We start from the raw sequence: 14645 nt of genomic DNA on the forward strand, positions 1-14645 counted from the left end.
ATATTTTGTGAGTCTCAAAGAATTTCTTAGTTGTTGATGAATCTGTCAAGTGTTGATATATATAGCCAATACTAAAGGTCTAGTAATGATTATTCACTTATAGATTATTCATGCCCTTTAACTTTTGTCCTGCTCCCTTTGGCTGACTGCCCCATACAACTGTTTTGCTTATTTGCAATTTAAATCTATCCATCTTGCTATTTGTTAGCTGATGTGGTTAAAAATATTTGTTAGTACTGTAGTTAAAATAACACTTAATCAAAATAAAATTATATATCACACATAGAATCATCATTTAAAAATGTCCCTACTTTTTCTTACTAATAATAGACTCATTTTGCTTTCTTTAACATACCATGTCATTTTCTTTTAGAATAATTCACTGAATTTGGTCCTCACTGATTGTCTTTTCTTGTTCTGTAAGAATAACATGGTCTGTACTTTTTATTGATGTGTTTTATTTGTTAAAAAAAATTTTTTTATTGTGGTTAAAGTCACATAATATAAAACATACTATTTTAACCATATTTAACTGTACAGTTCAGTGGCACTAAGTACATTCACATTGTTGTGCAACTCTCACCATCATCCATCTCCTGAATTTTTCACCTTCCTAAACTGAAACTCTGTCCCCATTAAACACTAACTCCCCATTCCCCCTCCCCCCCTAACTCCCAGCCCCTGGCATCTACCAATGTACTTTCTGACTCCATGAATTTGACTATTCTAGGTACCTTGTATAAGTGGAATCAAACAGTATTTGTCTGCACCCAATGTATATTAGAATGCATTTTTAAGGTTAACTTAATATATGTCCTGCAAACAGATTGTACCTTCTTTTTATTTTTCCCCTGTGCTATACAGTAGGCCTTTATTTCTTAGAGAATTTTCAGGTTCATAGCAAAATTGAATGGAAAGTAGAGTTCCCTTACATTTTCTGCTCCCTCCTCTGCACCATACACACAATCTTCTTCACTAACGACATTCTGTACCACAGTGGTATATTTGTTACAAGTGATGTAATTATATTAACACCTAAAGTCCATAGTTTACATTAGGGTTCACTATTGGTGTGGTACATTCTATGGGTTGGTCAAATGTATTATGACATGTGTCCACACTGTAGTATCATATAGAATAGCTTCACTGCCCTAAAAATTCTCTGTGCTCCGCCTATTCTTCTCTCCCTTCCCCCAATCGCTGGCAAATACTAATCTTTTAAAAGTCTCTATGGTTTTGCCTTTTTCAGAAAGTTGTATAGTTGGAAGAACATATTGATTGTATGTAGCTTTTACAAATTGGCTTTTCATTTAGTAATATACGTTTAAGATTCCTCCATGTCTTTTTACGGCTTTATAGCCCATTTATTTTCACTGAAAATATTCCACTGTGTGGATGTACCACAATTTATTTATCCATTCACCTACTGAAGGACATCTTGGTTGTTTCCAAGTTTTGGCAAAAATGAATAAAGCTGCCATAAACATCCACACACAGGTTTTTGTGTGGACATAAGCCTTCAGCTCATTTGGGTAAATACTAGGGAGCACAATTGCTGGACTGTGTGGTATAAGTACATTTAATTTTGTAAGAAACTGCCAAACTGCCTTCCAAAGTCATTGTACCATTTTGCATTCCCACCAGCAATGTGTGAGAGTTCCTTTTGATCCACATCCTTGCTAGCATTTGGTGTCATCAGTGTTTAGATTTTGGCCATTCTAATACATGTATAGTGGTATCTCGTTGTTTTAATTTGCATTTCTCTGATAACCTATGATGTGGATCATCTTTTCATATGCTTATTTGCCACCTGTATATCTTTTCTGGTGAAGTGTCTGTTCAGGTCTTTTGTCCATTTTAAAATCTGGTATTCATTTTCTTATTTTCTTTCTGTATTTTGGATAACAGACCTTTATCAGATGTGTCTTTTTAAACTATTTTCTCCTATCTTATATTTTTAATATAAAACTTTCCCATGATTTCTATAGTTATTCTTTCCCCCAGTTAGTATTCTTCATTATTTAAATTTTTTGAAACCTTATTTGTTCATATGTTTATTCGAAATACATTTATTGAGCATTTTTATTTAGTATGTCCTAGATCATGGGAATACAAGATGAAAAAGGCATGGTCCTTGACCTCAAAGATGCAATCAGTCCACCATAAGAGACAATAAAACTATTGCTACAATAGAAATACATGTAGGGTGTTATGGTAACAAGAGACAGTTGTGACTCTTCTGGGAAAACATACGGCTAAATGAATAACAATGATAGCAATAATATCTGAGATTTATTTAGGAAGCTCTTAACTTTGTACCTGGCATCGTAGCCAAGAGTTTTATATACATTGTCGTATTTAAAGTTCACAGTAACTCTGTGAGGCATATATACTTTAATCTCATTAAATTAGGATTTCTGTTCAATGAAGGACAACATGAACCAAGGAGAAAAACCAATGACAGGAGGGGTAGAACATATCTGAAATGTCTAAAACCAATAAAGGATTAAATATCTGTACTTTGTAGGAACACCTGCAAACAAACAAGGAAAAGATAGAAAACACAACTGTAAAATGGGCAAAGAATATGAATAGGCAATTTACAAAAGAGGAACTCTAAAAGGTTAACAAGTATATGAAGACATGCTCAAAAGTATTAGTATTCAGAGAAATGCAAATGCACATTAAAACAATGAGCTATCGGTTTACCACTGTTAGAATGGGAAAAAAAGGCGAGAGAGAGAAATGACAAGTGGGGCATAGGAATCCTCATGCACTGTTGGTAGTAGTTTACATGGACCATCTATTTTGGAGAGAAATCTGGCTTTGCCATGTGAAATTAAATATGTGTATCTTTTCCTCAGAGATTCTATTCCTCCTTCTTTGCTCACAGAATCCTAGCTTTTACTGGAAGCAGTTACCAGAGATCAGGGACAAACAGTGATCGACCTTGGTTACTATTAATCCTGTGCCCATTTGTCACGTCTGGAGATAGGCATGTGACCAAGCCTTGGATAATCGCATGTAAGGGGAAGTCTGCTAGGAGGCCATTAAGATTGTCTTTCTTGATATGCAAGGATATGATATTTGGAGCTTCAGCAGCTATCCTGCTACCATGACAAACAAATCAGGATCCCAGAGTCAATAGGCTGAGGTGGCAGAACAGGACTCTTGGTCTTTGAAGAAATCATTGAGTTTGCAAACCAACCTTGAAACCACCTTTCAGTGCACTGCTTGTCTTCCCAAGTAATTAAATATCTTTGGTTTAAATCACTTTTAGTGGAAGTTTCTGTTGCTTTTGGGCAAAATTATCCTCACTAATGCAGTGCGCAAATGTTTGTTGAGTGAATAAATACTGGTTGCTATAATCATCATAAAACAAACTGTTCTTAGTCTCTATTTCTACAATAAGAGAGGTTAAAGAAGAGGACAAAATAAAGAATGCAGCCAGCATAATACTAAAATATATTGGTTGGTTATGAAAATAGCTACATTAGATCCTATATTTGTTTCCTAGAGCTGCCATAACAAATTACCACCAACTAGGTGGTGTAAAACAACAGAAAATTTCTCTCACAGTTCTGGAGTCTATAAGTTGGAAATCAAAGTGTTGGCAGGGCTATGTTCTTTCTGAAGGCTCTGGGGAAGCACAAATCCTTCCTTGCTTCTTGCTAGCCTTTGGTGGCTCCTAGCAATCCTTGATTTTCCTTGGCTTTTAGTTGCCGTCCTCAACCATCTTACATGACTTTCTTCTCTCTGTGTGTGTCTCTTTGTGTGCTTTCCTCTTCTTATAAAGACATAAATAATTGGATTTAGGGGTCCACCCTAATCTAGTATGTTCTCATTTTGATCCTTTTTTTAAAAAATTAATTAATTAATTAATTAATTAATTAATTTTTGGCTGTGTTGGGTCTTCATTGCTACATGCGGGCGTTCTCTAGTTGCAGTGAGCAGGGGCTACTCTTCGTTGCGGTGCGCAGGCTTCTCATTGCGGTGGCTTCTTTTGTTGCGGAGCATGGGCTCTAGGCACGCGGGTTCAGTAGTTGTGGCACGCGGGCTCAGGAGTTGTGGCTTGCGGGTTCCAGAGCGCAGGCTTAGTAGTTGTGGCACAAGGGCTTAGTTGCTCCATGGCATGTGGGATCTTCCTGGACCAGGGCTCGAACCCTTGTCCCCTGCATTGGCAGGAGGATTCTTAACTGCTGCACCACCAGGGAAGCCCCTTGATCCTTATTTTGATTACATCTGCAATGATGCTCTTTTCAAATAAAGTCACATTCTGAGGTTCCAGGCGTTCAAGAATTTTGGGAGTACACTATTCAATCCACCACAGATCCAAAATACTTTATTTCATCTAAAGCAAGAATATCTGAATTCTAAATCTTCCATTTTATTATCACATTGATATCTTTACTTTTAGTCTCTCCTATTTGTAATTTAGCTGATATAAATCTCTGTTGCAACTGACATATAACTTATTATGTCATTATTATTATAAGTCAATTCTACATTATGACACTTTTTTATTGAACATAGGCACATTTATGCTGATTCTAATTAAAGGACATTATTGCTCAAAATGTTACAGACATCTAAGTGTACTGAGAAGCAAGCAAGCAAACAAATAAATAAAAAGGATCACTTAAAATTGATAAGATCTTACTTACTTAGAAATTTTGATGTCACAGTACTTATTAATGAGGGCATATTTATTATAGAGATGTTATTTTCCCCTCTACCCATCTGAAGGTAATCACAAATTATAGTTCAGACAATTACTACTCATCTGGGAATTGTAACAGAAGATTTTAGTGTTGAGAAATTTGGAACTTTTGGGTTTTTTTAATATCCAGTTATTTCATTTATGAAATTACTTTAAGAAAAATTCCTTTAGTGATACACTTTGTGTTGATTTCAAAATAATTTTTGTTCTTTGTTCCTTCCCTTGTGTTCCTTAATTTTGATCTGATAAAAATAGCACTGTGATGGGCAAAGAACCTGGGTTTTATTTCCCTCAAGGTCAATGTTAAGTGCATTTCACAGCTCTTCTTGATAGACTGACTATCAAAAGGTAATAAATCTCATAGTTTCCTAATGTAAGCTCTGGACAAAGAAGTTATTTAACCATTATTTTATTTTACTTTTTTTGTCCAGTGGCTTCAATTTATTAACTTAAATATTTCAATTGACTGAAGTATATGAGAGAAAAGAGAGGAAAATGTCTGTTCATTAAACTAAATTTGGCTAAATCAAGCCATATGAGCAGACCATTTCTAGCACTGAGCAGCTGTGTTTCCACATATAAAGAGAGGGAGGAGTGTTAGTTATTCCTTTAAAAAAAACACTAGAAGGACTCATTTTTTATAACAGTAAAAGTGATATGTGCTCTTTACAGAAAATTAAGAAAATTTTGTTTTCCACCTCTGTCTGGCAAATTCCCATTTATCCTTTAGTTTTAAGCTGAAATTCCTCAAGAAAGCATCCCCTGACTAGGTTAGCCTGCCCTAGGACATGATGACATCACCTGTACTTCTCCTTTGTTGAACTTCTCAAAATATGATTAGTAATTTGTGTAATTGTCTGTTCAATATCCACCTTCCCTACTACATCTAAATTCCATGAGGGCAGGGGTCGTCTCTATTTTATTCTCATCTGCAATCTCAGCTCCTAGCACATTCTCCAGCACAGATAGATGAATAACTGTCGAGGGACTTCCCTGGTGGCGCAGTAGTTAAGAATCCGCCTGCCAATGGAGGGGACACGGGTGAGAGCCCTGGTCTGGGAAGATCCCACATGCCACAGAGCAACTAAGCCCCTGAGCCACAACTACTAAGCCTGCACTCTAGAGCCCGTGAGCCGCAACTCCTGAGCCCGCATGCCACCACTACTGAGGCCCACGCCCCTAGAGCCTGTGCTCCACAACAAGAGAAGCCACCGCAATGAGAAGCCCGTGCACCGTAATGAAGAGTAGACCCCGATCGCCACAACTAGAGAAAGCCCGCGTGCAGCAATGAAGACCCAATGCAGCCAAATAAATTTTAAAAAAAGAAAAAAAAAAACAAAAACTGTTGAGTGAATGAACAGGTACATGAATATTGAACATCCACAATCTCAATACCCAGGACTGAAAACTGCTAACATTTTAGTAAGCTTCCTTCTTATTTTCATCTAATTTTTTACATGGTTGAGAGATTATTCCATATACAATTTATTTCACTTAATATGATCTAGTTTCTCTTTGAATGATTATTTATTTTTAGTAAAGATGCTATATAAATCCATAATAAAACAAAAAAGTGTGAAGAATGGAGAGTAAAAGCCCTCTAAGACCCCAATCTTCATTCTCAGATCTCCAGAGGACAGTAACGACTGTTCACAGTTTAAGTACCTATAGTCGTTTCCTATTTGCTGCTGCAACAAATTACCACGCACTCAGTGCCTTAAAGCAATCAAGTTTATCAGCTTCTAGTTCTGGAGGTCATGAGTCCAAAATGAGTTGGTAGAGCTGAGTTTCTTTTGCAGGTACTGGGGGAGAATCCATTTTCTTGCCTTTGCCAGCTTCTTGTGAAACTACTCACATTCCTCGGCTGGTGGCCCTTCTTCACTCTGACTAATGTCTCTGTCTTCACATCTCCTTTTCTTCTTGGATCCTCTTGCCTTCTTCTTATAAGGACCCCTGTGATTATAAAGGGCCAACCCAGATAATTCAATATAATCTCTCCAACTCAAGATTCTCTCTCTTTTTTAAGATTCTTAATCATATTTGCAAGTCCCTTTTGTCACTTTAGGTAAACACATTCACAGGCTCTAGGGAGCCATTATTTTGCCTACAACAGTACCCTTCTAGCAACTCTCTATAAAACACACAACTCCTCCCTCCCCTCCACACCACTCCAGTATATTCCTAAGAGAGGCTTTCAGAATGTCCCACACTTTACTAAACATGGTATAATTACAGTATTTATTAAATGCCCTTGGGACTCCATAGAGTCTCAAAAGATGCTTAATGAATAAAAGCAATAAACAACTGAATAAAAATCAACTGAATAAAATCAGTTGCATTTGTAGGAAATTCTTAGCTCACGGAGAACTAAACTCTATCAATTGTCTTTGTACCAACAGAACCAGTGGCTTCTTGATTGACAAGGGAGCATTACACTACTAATAAGATATCAAGTTTTACATCACTAAAGTATTCAACATGACTTTCTGTCCAGGTCATAATTGCATTTTCATGACAACACAGGATTTCCAAAAATGAGACTTTGAAGGGCATTTGCTCTACTCTTGCACTGAAGCAATGTTATTCTGCGTTAGTTCTGAAGTTAATGAGAAGGTCATGAGTTGGAAACTGATTAAAGCCTAACAAACTATTATTTTTTTATTTTTATTTTTTTAAATAAATACCTTTTATTTTTCTGATTTTTGTCCTGGAACAGGAAGAAATACCAAAAACATTTTAATGCTGAGGACTAAAACTCCAAATTGCGAGGTACAAGAAGGTTGGTGAGAAGTAAACAAAAGTAATTGTATACCATCATATGAAAAGCAAGTCACATACAGAATAAAATTTGTTCCTGTACTATATCTACTAATTTAAATCATGATGCTAATAATTATCAAATTACAACTAAGTATTTTCTAAGGATATATGTATAGGACTATATTCTAGGCTATATTCTAGTTCCTGATTGGGTTCACAAGAAATATAAAACCTAGGTCTACCATATGTTCTTTTCTTCCTTTTTAAAATTGTGTTAAACATAATATAAAATCTACCATTTTTAAGTGTACAGTTCAGTGGTATTAAATACTTTCACATTGTTGTGCAGCCATCACCACCATCCATCCCCATAACACCATGTGTTCTTTTTTTTTTTTTTTAACATCTTACTGGGGTATAATTGCTTTACAAGGTTGTGTTAGCTTCTGCTGTAGAACAAAGTGAATCAGCTATAAAATTCAAAAAGAGTCATGTACCACAATGTTCATTGCAGCTCTATTTACAATAACCAGGACACGGAAGTAACCTAAGTGTCCATTGACAGATGAATGGATAAAAAAGATGTGGCACATAAATACAATGGAATATTACTCAGCCATAAAAAGAAACGAAATTGAGTTATTTGTAGTGAGGTGGATGGACCTAGAGTCTGTCATACAGAGTGAAGTAAGTCAGAAAGAGAAAAACAAATACCGTATGCTACCACATATATATGGAATCTAAAAAAAAACAAAAAACAAACTATTATTAAATGGCTCACTGGAAGGAGGGAAGAAAAGTATTTGAGGCCAAACTGAAATGGAATTTAAGATGGTGCAAAATTTAAAAAACAGTACTAGAAAATGATATAAATATACTGGAAAGAAATGTTTTTGCTTCATTTTAATTGATTTTTTCCATATGTATTTTATTATGTATCTAATGTCCTTTTATTATCTTGCCCAAAGAAATATTTTGACTGTTGGATGTGAAATGTTTTCAGCAAATACTTGTGGTGCTGATTGTTGTAGGAAACAGATTTGCCTGTAGCAATTAAACTGTATAGTATAAACCACATTGCAAAATCTCTCTGAGGCCATGTTCTGACCCTGATTAAACTTATCCTTTCCACTCACTTCATTTTCTAACAAAATTTATTTAGTAGTCACAGAAGTACTTCTTATAATAAGTTAATGCAAGTCTGTCTTCCAAATTGCTCTGGGCAAATGTTTAAGCCAGACCTCACTTGTATATGAGTCCTAAACCTGGTCCACTTCCTGTGAGTCTTATGTTAAAAAAAAAGACACTACTATGCATTTAGTTGTATGAGTCAATATCCAAAAGTCATCTTTAAAATCGTCCTCTCTCCTACTTCCTAAATATAATCTATCATCATGTTCTGCTGGTTATAATCTTAAAATTCTTACTGGTTCTCTCCATTTTTCATCATCTTTACTCTTACCACTCTGGTCCAAGCTACCGTTGCCTGAACTGTAACAGCAGCTTCCCTAATGCTCTACCTGCAGCCGTTCTCCTCTTTGGAGCCAGCATGATCTTTACCATTCTGAAGCTTTCCATGAACCTGACCCTCAAGGATTTGAAGGGAGCAGGCACCTGCTTAGCAATGCAGTTTCATCTTACAGCACTCTCTCTTTTGTTCTTGAACTGCAAGCACAATGTTATGAGTGATTAAAAAGCTCCTCTAATAAGGCAAGTTTCCATAGGTTCTTTGCAAGAGCTATTTCCTCTGCTTTGAAAGCTTTTCCCTCCCCTCCATCTTTGCCTCAATAACTCATTAATTTCAGTTCAGTCAATTTCCTCAGGGAAACCTAACCTGGTTTTTTCTTATAAGGTTTGGGTCCCCTACTAGGAACTCTTCTGTTAAGACTTTTACATTTGCTTAAATGCTTCTACTATTAATGTCTTTCTCCCCTGGACTGTAAGCTCCACGAGGGCAGAGACTTGCTCAGTTTTTGCTCTCTCTTCTGTTGCCTGTGACTAGCAATGCTTGGTACATAACTGGTGTTATAAATATCCACCAAGCAAATGAATAACACAATGGTGTTCTTGGTGCACAAAAGAGAAGAGAGAAAAAGAAGATATGATAGGATGTAGGTAAGAGGAGAGAGCAAGAATAAACACTGATCCAACACGAGAATCAACAGAGTCAATCTGATTTATTGTTTGATTAAAGAACAATAGTGAAAACAGCACGGAGAGACGAAAATGCTAATTCAAAAAGACACACACACCCTAATGTTCATAGCATCACTATTACAATAGCCAAGATATGGAAGCAACCCAAGTGCCCAGAAACAGACAAATGGATGAAGAAGATATGATATATATATATGTGTATACACACACACACACACACACACACACACACACAAAATGGAATACTACTCAGCCGTAAAATGAATGAAACTCTGACATTTGTAGCAATGTGAATGGACCTAGAGAATATTATGCTTAGTGAATACATCAGATAGAGAAAGACAAATACTGTATACTACTTATATACTACTTATATGTGGAATCTAAAAAATAATATTTGGGTTGGCCAAAAAAGTTCATTCGGGTTTTCCATAACATCTTATGGAAAAACCCAAATGAACTTTTTGGCCAACACAATACAAACAAATGTATATAGAAAAATGAGAAACAGGCTCACAGATATAGAAAACAAATTAGTGGTTACCAGAGGGGAGAGGAAAGGGAGAAGGGGCAAATCAGGGTAAGGGATTAAGAGATACAAACCTCTACGTACAAAATACATAAGCAACAAGGATATATTGTATAGTACAGGGAATTATAGCCATTGTTTTGTAATAACTTTTAATGGAGTATAATCTGTAAAAATGCTGATTCACTATGCTGTGCACCTGAAACTAATATAATACTGTTAATTAACTATAGTTCAATTTTTAAAAAAGGCTATTTAAAAACCCAGCATGGATAGACTTCATGGTTTACTTACTGTGAGGCTCAGGCATAAAAACTTTTATTAGAGACGCCATGAATACACGTGTATAGATGTGTGTAATTTTGATCTGATAATCAAATGCTTGTTTTCTCTTTTAGTTGCTAAGTCAATTATTCATTTAATGAATAACTGAATTGAACTGTAGTCTAAATGCAGACTCAGGTTAACAACCTTTTTTTAAAAAGATTGAGATACAATGACATAAATATTGTATCAGTTTTAGGTGTACAACATAATGATTTGATATATGCATAGACTGCAAAATGACTGCCACAATTAGTCTGGTTAACATCCATCATCACATAGTTACAATTTTTTTCTTGTGATGAAAACTTTTTTCTTTTAAAATTAATTAATTAATTAATTTTTGGCTATGTTGGGTTTTTGTTGCTGCGCGCGGGTTTTCTCTAGTTGCGGCGAGCAGCGGGCTACTCTTTGTTGCGGTGCGCGGGCTTCTCATTGCGGTGGCTTCTCTTGTTGCGGAGCAAGGGGTCTAGGCACGTGGGCTCAGTAGTTGTGGCTCACGGGCTCTAGAGCGCAGGCTCAGCAGTTGTGGTGCACGGGCTTAGTTGCTCTGCGGCATGTGGAATCTTCCCGGACCAGGGCTTGAACCGTGTCGCCTGTATTGGCAGGCGGATTCTTAACCACTGCGCCACCAGTGAAGCCTGATGAGAATTTTTAAGATCTATTCTCTTAACAACTTTCAAGATCTATTCTCTTAACAACTTTCAAATATACAATACAGTATTGTTAATTACAGTCACTATTCACAGGATTTATTTGTTTAAGTGGAAGTTTATACATTTTGAATGCCTTCACTCCTTTTGCCCACCTTCTGCCCTCTGCCTCTGGCACCACCAATCTGTTCTCTGTATCTGAGTATGGTTAACAATTCTAACCAAATTTTTTTTTTTTTAACTTTGGGTTTATTTATTTAATTATTTATTTATTTATGGCTGTGTTGGGTCTTCGTTTCTGTGTGAGGGCTTTCTCTAGTTGTGGCAAGTGGGGGCTACTCTTCATCGTGGTGCGCGGGCCTCTCACTATCGCGGCCTCTCTTGTTGCGGAGCACAGGCTCCAGACGCGCAGGCTCAGTAATTGTGGCTCACGGGCCTAGTTGCTCCGCGGCATGTGGGATCCTCCCAGACCAGGGCTCGAACCCGTGTCCCCTGCATTGGCAGGCAGATTCTCAACCACTGTGCCACCAGGGAAGCCCCTAATCAAATTTTAAACTATGCTATTTCACATATTAACAGATTAAAAAATTATTATTTCCCACTTTGAGTAGTGTTTAAAACTGCTCATGTGTCCTACATTAAGGTCTGAAGCTGGCCACCCCATACTTGAAAATCAGTGGTTCAATGAAAAAAGAGAAATAGAAATCTACTTCTTTCACATAACAATGAGTATTTACTCAAATCCAAGAGCTAATGACAGACTTAATGGAAAAGTACCAAAGCCATTCTTTTAAAATTAAAATGAAACAAGAAAATCTTCTGCAATTAATATATTAATATTAAGCCATAACATAAGCCATGAAAATGAAATATTGATACAAGATACAATACAAGAAATAATACTGGAAAGGAAGAGACAAAAAGATAATTTGCAGATAACATTACTGTAAAACTAGGAAAGCCAAAACAATTTGTGAAACAAAAGTTTTAAATAATTTTGAATATTAAGATAATTAAATAATTCTTATTAAAATAATGAAAAAGCAGTTGGACACAAAATATGACCTGCATCCCAACAATAACTGAACAGAATACATAATATTATAGATATTATTTATAATCATTTATATATATATTGCCTACATAATGAAAAGGACATCCATTAAGAATAACAAATGTTAAAAATGCTTATGAAGTAGCTTAATTTAGTGACCTCTGACTTAAAGTTTTACTGAGAAATTTAAAAAAGGAACCACAAATAAATGAAACTACCATCTTCCTGAATGAGAGACTAAATATGATAAGGATGTCAGCTTCTCTCAAATTTATTAACAGATTTTTCATAATCCCATTGAAAAAACCCGAATAGTATTATTTTTTTTATAAATTGAAAGAAGTACTATAAAATTCAGTTGGAAAATTACCAGGCAAAGTCATCAAAGAATTTCATGAAAAGTGAAGTGTACTGAAATGGTTAGCCCTAATGGCCAAATATCAAAACATACTAAAAGCAACAATAATTAAAATAACATGGGGGGACTTCCCCGGTGTTCCAGTGGTTGAGAGTCTGCCTTCCAATGCGGGGGACGCGGGTTCAATCCTGGTCGGGGAACTGGGATCCCACATGCTGTGGGGCAACTGAGCCCGTGAGGTGCAGCTATTGAGCCCACGTCACAACTAGAGAGCCTGTGCGCTGCAACTACAGAGCCCACGTGCTCTGGAGTCTGTGCACCACAACTAGAGAGAAGCTTGCTCACCACAACTAGAGAGAAGCCCGCACCCTTCAATGAAAGATCCCATGTGCTGTACCTAAGCCCCAACACAGCCAAAAATAAAAATAAATAAATAAATATTAAAAAAAAAACATGGTTCTGGCCCCAAACTAGACACCTATTTTAATTGAAGAGAACAGAGTCTAGAAATATGCTATTTCTTGTAAGAATTTAATACAAGAGATATCATGAGTCAATAAGAAAGGTAAGCATTATGTAGAAAATTATACTGGATAATTAAATACCAATTTTGATAAAAGTACTGGTAGATCATTATGGCAATGGCTCCCACAGAATCATGTCTCCCTGTTTCTACATCCTTGTGTCTCTGGGTGTGGACACACCACAAAGTTTTGGGTGGTTTGTTATGCAGCAGTAGTCAACATATTAAAACATCTTATAGAATATACCAAAATATATTCCAGATAGTTGAAGAGTTAAATATAAAATTAAAAGAAAATAAAATTTTTGATCTGAGACCTAAATAAACTTGAGGCATTCAGGTACAAGACATGGTGGTAGTGTGCTAACTTTCCTGTCTTCACAAGAGAAAGCCTGAAATTTGACTACCTAACATTAAAGATATCACAAAGTGCAAAAGCAAGAGAAACAAAATGGAAAGAGAGACAAGAGACTGGGAAAGCAATAGCATAAAATATGGCTAGGGTCAATGTCACTTCTTTATAAAGATATCATTCAAACTCGTGTAAAACAAAGCTATGAACATAAAATTTACATCAGAGGACGTACAGATATTTTATAAACACAAGACATCAGATCTTGATAGTAATTAAAGAATTAGAAGTATAACAACCTTGAGGTAACATTTTATCCCAAGGAATTTAGAAAAAAATGGTATAATTTGGTCTTAGGTTGCGTATTTTGATGGCACTGTAGATTTGTACACTTTGGAGAGCAACATCATTCATAGCCACCAAAACTTTTGTATCCTTTGACTCAACATTCCTACTCCAGGAAAATTATCCGAAGAAAGTAATTCGCAAGTGTAAAAAGCCAATACCCAAAGATACTGTTTACAATATTATTTTAATAGTAAAACGTTGAGACTTTGTATTGCCCCAAAGAAGGGCAATTACTTTGGCTGAGGCATAAGAATTCCATGTTACCATTAAATGTTAAATTTATGAAGATTAGGAAGCAGCATAAACACACGTTAATGTCGTGCTAGATGCAAAGCAGAATTTAAATGCATATAATGAACATAATGGAATGAATACACAGGATCTTATTAAATCCTCATACTCTGAGATGTTTTAGCTCTATAATTACAGAAGAAACAAAAATTTCACTAATTTCTCCATGTTCATACTTTTAATAGGTAATAGACCCCAAGCCTGTTAGTTGCAGCACTCACCCATCTTTTCATTTGTAACTGATCCAATTACTCATCTTTTTGTGCCCCAAAGCTTACTCTTCCCACCACATCATGCTTCATATAGTCAAAGAATTGGCAGCCCTACGCGAAAAAGGAAATAATTTCTTAAAGTTTATGGGTTCACACGTTTTTCTCTCTCACCTTTCAAAAAACTTTTAAAATGTTACATCCATTTTACGACATAAAAATCAAAAACGTAGTCAAGATAAAGTATCCACGTCCTTCATCCACCGTGCCGCAGTTACCCGGGAAACTCAAGGTCTGCGGAAGCGCTGGCTTCTAAAGGCGGGCGAGGGGTCAGGAGGCGGGGCAGGCGTCGCAAAGAAAAAAACAA

The 14645-nt window shown here is 36.1% G+C and overlaps 1 long non-coding RNA gene across 1 annotated transcript; it reads right to left on the reverse strand.

Moving 5' to 3' along the window:
* Positions 1-469: 469 nt before the first annotated feature.
* On the reverse strand, positions 470-14576 carry LOC309611547. The gene is made up of 2 exons (XR_014234586.1): positions 14453-14576; positions 470-11131 (listed from the first exon to the last, which is right to left on the reverse strand). It is a non-coding gene; the product is annotated as an uncharacterized lncRNA (long non-coding RNA).
* Positions 14577-14645: the final 69 nt, after the last annotated feature.

This window comes from Balaenoptera borealis (assembly GCF_965194805.1).
Source record: "Balaenoptera borealis genome assembly, chromosome: 1".
Classification (NCBI taxonomy): Eukaryota; Metazoa; Chordata; class Mammalia; order Artiodactyla; family Balaenopteridae; genus Balaenoptera; species Balaenoptera borealis.